The sequence below is a fragment of the Dermochelys coriacea genome, chromosome 4, assembly GCF_009764565.3.
Source record: "Dermochelys coriacea isolate rDerCor1 chromosome 4, rDerCor1.pri.v4, whole genome shotgun sequence".
In the NCBI taxonomy this organism is placed as follows: Eukaryota; Metazoa; Chordata; order Testudines; family Dermochelyidae; genus Dermochelys; species Dermochelys coriacea.
In genome coordinates this window covers 127,627,509-127,636,360 of record NC_050071.1, presented here as the reverse complement: position 1 = coordinate 127,636,360, position 8,852 = coordinate 127,627,509, and the positions used below count along the sequence as shown (strand labels likewise).

Sequence of the window (8,852 nt, the reverse complement as noted above, 5' to 3'; positions counted from 1 at the left end):
AGAGGGGAAGTATTGCCTTTTGGAGGTGCCCAGTGGGGGTGGTATATATTTGTCCCAGATCACTGGGTGGGGGCTCCAGCTGGTTTTGCATTGTGTTATTGGAACCCCTAGATACTGAACCCGGCCCTTGTTGCTGCCAACTCTGACAGGCAGAAGGTTTACACACAGGACATAAAGAAAAGGAGTACTTGTGGCATCTTAGAGACTAACAAATTTATTTGAGCATAAGCTTTCATGAGCTACAGCTCGCTTCATTGGATGCATTCAGCGGAAACGCATCCGATGAAGTGAGCTGTAGCTCACGAAAGCTTATGCTCAAATAAATTTGTTAGTCTCTAAGATGCCACAAGTACTCCTCCTTTTTTTTTTTTTTCTTTGCAAATGCAGACTACGCTGCTATTCTGACACAGGACATAATATTTTACACCCACTTTGCTGAGGAGAAAGTGGCTTTGTTTTTGTTTTTTTGCTGTTGGTATGTTGTGAGTGGGGGAATTATACACTACAGATTAGATCAAAGGGCTCTTAGTCACATGCATGCAGCCCCACTGTTATGTAAGGGGCACATGAAATGATCCACGAGTGACAATGTAGACAGAATATTTAACACACAACTTGACACTTTGCATCAATGTAGTAGGGTGGGCAGCCTGCTCCAGCCCTGAAGGGGTTAAAAGCAGCCCTGGAGAGGTCTGTGGCTGGGAAAAGCTAGGCTGATTGGGGGAAGCAGCTATAGCTGGGGCCATGCCCCAATCAGGCCACAGCTGACCCTGTGAGAGGGCTGAGGGCCAGAAGCTAAGGAGTTTCACTCTATTCCTGGAGTAGGAAGGGCTAGCTGCCTGAGAGCAAGGTACCTTAAGTGGTGCAGTGCTGGGGAGCACCAGCCTGGTAAACCATGAGGCTGCAGGCCTTGTGAAAGGCTCAAAAAGGTACTGGGGCTACCGAGGTGTAGCCTGAGGATAGGCAAAGGCAGCAGGTCCTTACCTCCTTGCCAGTGATGATTGGCCTTTATAGACTGCAGTCTGCCCCCGTGAGCAGGGACTAGATGATGACTGGCAGTAGCCACTGAGGCAAGGTGGGTTTAGAGGGTTGGGGGTTCCCTGGGGAGGGGAGACCCAGAGTAAGGGGGTACTGCTGGGGCAGAACCTTGAGGTAAAGGGGCACCAGGGTCCAGGAGGGACACGGGGCCCAGCGGCAGCTGAGACACCGGCCTGCGGAGGGCGCTCTGGGCTGGAAGAGCTAATTCCTGAGACAACCAGCAGGAGGCGCTGCACCGGTGAGTTGTTGCTTCATTACAACGAACCATTAGAGTTTTAATAGGTGTTGTATTTTCGTGCTGTGTATGTGTATAGACATACATATGAAAATAGCTAGGATGGATGAAGGGAAATTACCTCCTCTCTGTATCATACTCAGATGGGGGGGGGAGGCTGAAAGCCAGCCAGTGAAGGGGGCAGTTTGACAAAACACACACACACCATTCTAAAGGGAGCAAAGATTGAGTTTTATCTTGAATGTTTGCCACGTGTGCAACCTGACTTGTTACTGAACTGGGAAGTTTGCTTGATGTTCTGTGGGAATGCCTACAGGATAAATTGCTGAAGGATGTGTTAATAACTGCAAGCATCTATAAGTACAAGCTTTAATATTGTTCCCTTTCCAAAGTGCTATATGTCAAGGCTAACCAGTATTGCATAATCCACTTATTGCTCTTAGGAACATTCCCTATGCATCAGCATCAAGTGTGCATAATCTGCTGAGGACCATTTAGCCAGCCAGAAGGACCACAGTTGATGGAGTCACATCAGGCATCCTAGAGTGAAGTTTCCAGATCTGGCTTGATCCTGCAAATCTGTGAGTCTCTGGGGAAGTCGCATCAGCGATGATAGGTAGGGTCCGGGGTGCAGCTCTTCACGTGTTGATGGCAAGTTTGAGAGCACTGTGTGCTTGGGTGATTTTGTCCATCCTCATGACATGGCCAAAGTACACAACCCCACTTTTGAAGGTAGTGAGCGATTGGAGGAAGGCTAGCTCTCTGTGAGATTGTAACATTTCACACTAAGTTGAGCCATTTTCTGCTCAGGATTTGGTGCTGACCGCATATATGGAATGCCTCTAGCCTCCGCAAGTCTGCCTGTGAGAAGCTTGCAGGTTTCTGTCCAAGACCTCATTTGTTAATAATCAGGGAGAGCCATCTGATTTCATAAGGGGGACATTAGAAGGTTGTTTATGGCTACCAACCAGGTACATGATAGTTCTGTAGGCAGGATGCAGATTGTTGTTCTTTATGCCATCCTGTGCTTTATCGGCTTGGAAACTGACGTAGATCTCATGGTCGAGTTTTGCCATGGTCCAGAAAATGCCTTTCAGCCATTTACATTCTTGGACATTTCCCTGCTTGCGTGCATACTTTTTTACTAATATATCACAGGCCTCTTTAGAAAGCCAAGGTTTCTTACATAAAACATCTGAAGCCAATTATTTCAGTGGCAGCCTGTGATATACTATTATATATACCGTTCTAAGCAATCTCCACATCATCCAAGATGTGACTGAGATTACATATGTGATCTTTGACAACTTGTGTGTGTATCCCACTGACCTATTAGGATAATACTTGCCATTATTAAGCAGCTTGTTGATCTATTCACGGCAAATAATTTATTAATTGAATTTGGCTCTTGTCTTTCCCATGAACAGCCATTACATCAATGTTTGAGCCTGTTTGGAATTCAGGGACCAGTTCTCTATCCCTGCATATGTCTGTGATTTCAAGACATCTTTGCATTCCCCATGTTCTTCAGCTGCCTGAGAATTGGCCCCGCTGCTAGCATAAGTTAGAACAGCCTTGGAGCTACTCTAATTTATGTTCGGCTACTGCTGCCTACAGGCTGTGAAAAACCAGAGTGTAGCTCACCCCCAGCAAGCCCCCCTTACTAACTGAGAACACTAAGTCACACAGCTGTTCAGAAAGCAGAACCAGGAATAGAATCCAGCATTTTTAAAGTGGAGTTTTCAAAAGCATTTAGCATTGGCCTGACCATGAGTGGCATAGGCAGGGGAAGGCTGTGCTTCCCCATAAAGTCTGACATGCTCCTGCCCACGCTCCACCCCCAGACCCTCTCCTGCCTGCTTCCAGTTCCCTTTGCGGTGCGGCTGAGAGGCTGGGGCAGGGCAAGCTGGAGCCGATGTGCACAAGGCCCAAGGGTGGGGGTGCTCCGGCTGCACTGCCCGCCCAGCGCGCTAGGACTGGGAGTGCTCTGACTAGGGGCACTCCAGCCGTGCCACCCGCCCGGTGCGCTGGGGCTGGGGGTGCATGAGGAGGCTGGTGGCTGCGGGGGTGGGGGGTGCGCTCTGTTCTCTGGCAGAAAAGGGGAAGAGGAGGGGTCGGGGCTAACCTCCCCCAACAGCGCATTCAACCACCACCCATGGGCCTGACTCTGTCTCCACAGGGTTTTACCATTGGACTTTAATGGAAGCAGATTTAGATCAACACAGCCACTTTTGAAAAGAAAAAATTATTACACACTTCATGCCCAGTCATATGCTTTAACCACTAGGCTACACACAGAGCAGATTAACTCAGGAGCTTTAGGGACTGCAGCCTGGGCCCCAGATTTTGAGCCCCCCCAATATATTATTTACTGTATGAATTGGAACACAACTATTTTACTACTAAGCAGTGTTCAGCTGGAGCAACAACTGCCTGATCATATGGTCCATTTGACCTGCGATCAAGTCCAGGCCAGGTCACGGCGCGAATGTGACACAGTTTAGAAGAACCTATAAAAACATCTGGACAGAGCACCTAGAAAGCATGAGAGCGGTGTTAAAAAGCGGAAAGCACAACAACCACAAAGCCTTTGCACAGAAGATCTGTTAAACAAAGCCCCAAAGTTGACAAGCTATTTTAATAAAATACCAACAAATGTATGCGGCGTTACCAGCACTTCGGAAAATACAGAGAAAAGTCAACAAGATGAAACAACCAGTACTGATGGATTACAATATAATTGGCAAGTCCTAACTTTACATTCTCCAGGGAGTCAGTTTCAAAAGAGAGTGACATTGCCACACATGAAGGTAATAATGTAGTGGATATGCAAATTGATCGATGTGTATAAGGTCCAGTGGGTCTTGAACCTGGGCCTGTAGAGCTGCCACCAACTGGCAGCAGCTATAACCAGTTCATGCTCCATTACCCACAACCTGCTGAGGATGTGGCAATGAAAGGTCCCACCTCGAGAGGTCTGCTAGGCAGCAGCCTCATGGCTCTTGATCGGCTCCCCATCGTATATAAACCCAAGGGAGATTCCAGGAAGTGTCCAGGCACCAGCTCGGATCTACTGTAGCTGCCATGACTGCTCCTGCTCCCTGTTCTTGAACTCCTAGCTTCGACCTGGACTTGACTTGGACCTCGGCTCCTGATCTGAACCCTGAAATCTGACTTGGACTTTGATCCTTGTTATCAACCCTGGCCTGGAACTTGACTATGAACTCCTCTGCTACTCTCAGGTTTGACCCTTGGTTCTGACTGGATCATGACAGTATAGTACTGATGCTGCACTCTGGGGCCCAGCCATGGAGACCCTGCGATCTTACTGGATTTACAATGGAACTTCTATCATGTCAAAATAAAAATTGCCACATTTAAGCAACTAAAAAAAATTACAAAAACCAGAAGCCATGTTTATCAAAAACCCTGTTCACGTGCTGTCTGAAAAATGGAGACTCTGTGCCTCTTTATGCACAATCGACAGGGTTGCTGTTCTGTTTTGTATGCTTGTTACTTGGAGATGTCTCTCATGCAACGGTATTTAGTGACTCTGGATTTAATGACTGACCACATACTACAGTTCCCATTGTAGAGCATGAAAGCAGTGTTTCTCATCAAAACACAATGCTTACATGGACTTCCCAGATAGAAACCAAAGGCCAGGTAGACTGTGAACAGAAAAAAACAATATGAAAATGAGCTGATGTATTGCTTAGACTGGTTGTTGCAGTAGTAAAGTTTCTTGCTGATCATGGCCTTCTGTTTTAAAGGAGAAAATGAAGCTGTCATCTCTCTTTATAACAGCATTTAGTTGGGAAACTTGGAATTGTTGAGTCAGTTTGATCCTTTCCTTGATTACCATATTAAAAAAATATGGAAATATTTGCAGAGACTTTTTTTTTAAATGGGGCATAAAGTACTTTCTGAAATAGTCAGTTGCACATTGCAAAGTACTTTTCCAATTACTGTAGACTCTACTTCAGGCACATGCCAGGTTCATAGATTCCAAGACCAGAAGGGGCCATTGTGATCATCTACTCTGACCTCCTGTGTAACACAGGTCATAGAACTTCCCCAGAATAATTCCTAGAGCCGGGCTCTCACCCTTTCCTGACTCCTGTACCCCTTTCAGGAGTCGGATTTGTCTTATGTACCCCAAGTTACACCTCACTTAAACAATTTGCTTACACAATCAGACATAACAATACAAAAGTGTCACAGCAGGTTATTACTGAAAAAATGTTTACTTTCTAATTTTTACCATAATAAAATAAACCAATTGGAATATAAATATTGTACTTACATTTCAGTGTATACTATATAGAGCAGTATAAACAAGTTATTGTCTAGGTAAAATTTTAGTTTGTATTAACTTTGCTAGTGCTTTTTATGTAGCCAATTGTAAAACTAGGAAAACAGCTGATGTATCCCCTGGAACACCTCTGCATACCCACATGCATACACATACCCCTGGTTGAGAACCACTGCCCTAGAGCATAGCTTTCAGAAATACATCCAATCTTGATTTAAACATTTTCAGTGATGTAAAATTTACCATGACCCTTGGTAAATTGTTCCAATGGTTAATTACTCTCATTGTCAAAAATTTATCTTGTATTGTCTGAATTTGTCCAGTTCCAATTACCAGCCATTAGATTGTTATACCTTTCTCTGCTACCTTGAGGAGCCTATTATTAAATATTTGTACCCCATGTAAATACTTATAGGCTGTAATTAATCACCCCTTTAGCCATGTATTTGTTAGAGCTAAATAGATGGGGCTCTCGGAGTCTGTTACTAAAAGGCACATTTTCTAATCCTTTAATCATTCTTGTCATTCTTCTCTAAACCCTTTCCAATTTATCAACCTCTTTCTTGAATTGTGGGCACCAGAATTGGACACAGGATTCTGGCAGTGGTTGCAGCAGGGCCAAATACAGAGGTAAAATAACTTCTCTGCTCCTACTCGAGATTTCCCGGTTTATGCATCTCAGGATCACATTGGCTCTTTTGACCACAGCATCAAAATGGGAGCTCGTATTTAGCTGATTATCCATCACGACCCTCAAATTTTTTTTTAGAGTCACTGCTTCTCTTGATGGAGTCCCCATCCTGTAAGTTTATTCCTAGATGTATACATTTACATTTAGGCCTATTAAAACACACATTGTTTGCTTGCACCCAGGTTACTAAGTGATCCAGATCGCTTGGCATCAGCAAACCATCCTCTTTATTATTTGTGTCATCTGCAAACTGTCAGTGCTGATTTTATATTTTTTCTAGGTCATCGATAAAAATGTTAAATAGCATATGGCCAAGAACCAATGCTTGAGTGACCCCACTGGAAAGACACCCACTTGATGAAGATTCCCTTTCTACAATTACATTTTAAGGCTTATCAGTTAGGTAGTTTTGAATTAATATAATGCGTGCCATGTTTATTTTATATCGTTCTAGTTTTTTTAAACAAAATGTCTTGTGATACCAAGTCAAATGCCTTACAGAAGTCTAAATATATTACATCAGTACTATTACCTTTATCAGCCAAACTTGTAATCTCATCAGAAAAAGAAATATAATTGGATAGTATCTATTTCCATAAACCCATATTGATTTTAGGGCTGTCAAGCGACTAAAAAAATTAATTGCAATTAATCATGTGATTAATCACACTGTTATTCAATAATAGAATCCCATTTATTTAAATATTTGTAGATGTTTTCTACATTTTCAAATATATTGATTTCAATTACAACACAGAATACAAAGTGTACAGTGCTCACTTTATATTTTTATTTCAAATATTTGCACTGTAAAAAACAAATAGTATTTTTCAATTCACTTAATACAAGTGCTGTAATGCAATCTCTTTATCATGAAAGTTGAACTTACAAAAATAGAATTATATACCAAAAACTGGTTTAAAAAATAAAACAATGTAAAATTTGAGTGTCTAGAAGTCCACTCAGTCCTACTTCAGCCAATTGCTCAAACAAAATAAGTTTGGTTACAATTTGCAAGAGATAATGCTGCCTGCTTCTTGTTTACAATGTCACCTGAAAGTGAGAACAGACATTCGCTTGACACTGTTGTAGCTGGCATCGCAAGATCTTTACGTGCCAGATGCACTAAAGATTCATATGTCCCTTCATGCTTCAATCACATTCCAGAGGACATGCATCTGTGCTGATGATGGGTTCTGTTTGATAATAATCCAAAGCAGTGCGGACCAATGCATGTTCATTTTCATCATCTTAGTCAGATGCCACCAGCAGAAGGTTAATTTTCTTTTTTTGGTGGTTCAGATTCTGTAGTTTCCACATCAGAATGTTGCTCTTTTAAGACTTCTGAAAGCATGATCCACACCTCGTCCCGCTCAGATTTTGGAAGACACTTCAGATTCTTAAACCTTGGGTCAAGTGTTGTAGCTATTTTTAGAAATCTCACATTGGTATCTTCTTTGCATCTTGTCAGATCTGCTGTGAAAGTGTTCTTAAAATGAACATGTGCAGGGTCATCATCATCTGAACTTGCTATAACATGAAAAATATGGTAGAATGCAGGTAAAACAGAGCAGGGGACATACAATTCTCCCCCAAGGAGTTCAGTCACAAGTTTAATTTTTTTTTTATTTTTTAAACAAGAATCATCTGCATGGAAGCATGTCCTCTGAATGGTGGCCGAAGCATGAAGGGGCATATGAATGTTTAGCATATCTGCCAAGTAAATAGCTTGCAACGCCAGCTACACAAGTGCCATGCGAATGCCTGTTCTCACTTTCTGGTGACATTATAAATAAGAAGCAGACGGCAGTATCTCCTGTAAATGTAAACAAACTTGTTTGTCTTAGTAATTGGCTGAACAAGAAGTAGGATCGAGTGGACTTATAGTCTAAAGTTTTTTACATTTTATTTTTGAGTGCAGTTATGTAACACCAAAAAAATCTACATTTGTAAGTTACTTTCACCATAAAGAGATTGCTCTAGACTACTTGTATGAGGTGAATTGAAAAATACTATTTTTGTTTATCATTTTTTACAGTGCAAATATTTGTAATAAAATATTAAGTGAGCACTATATACTTAGTATTCTGTGTTGTAATAGAAATCAATATATTTGAAAATGTAGAAAAACATCCCAAAATATTTTATAAATTTAAACTGGTATTCTATTGTTTAACAGTGCTATTAATCACAATTAATTTTGAGTTAATTGCATGAGTTAGGGCTGTCAGTTAATAGCAGTTAACTGATTTATATTAATTACATTACCCTCATTTAATTCTTTATCAAGTTCTGTATTAGCATTTCTGTTATCTTGCCAAAGATTAATATCAGACTAACAGGATTATAATTACCCAGGTTATCCTGTTACCCTATTTAAAAATTGGCACATTAGCTTTCTTACAGTCTTCTCACATTTTCCCAGTGCTCCAAGATTTACTGAAAATCAGTATTAACTGTTCAGTGAGGTCTTTTAACACTCTTGGATGCAAGATATGTGGACCTGCTCATTTAAAAGTATCTAATAACGGCCTCCAGAGATGACTAGTGGAATGGAAAGAGTTTTCTCATTA

At 41.8% G+C, this 8,852-nt stretch overlaps 1 long non-coding RNA gene across 1 annotated transcript; it reads left to right on the top strand.

The window, feature by feature from the left end:
* Positions 1-762: 762 nt before the first annotated feature.
* LOC119854934 lies at positions 763-5,159 on the top strand. Its single transcript, XR_005292689.1, has 3 exons — positions 763-1,276; positions 1,717-1,854; positions 3,453-5,159. It is a non-coding gene; the product is annotated as an uncharacterized LOC119854934 (long non-coding RNA).
* The last annotated feature ends 3,693 nt before the right edge of the window (positions 5,160-8,852 follow it).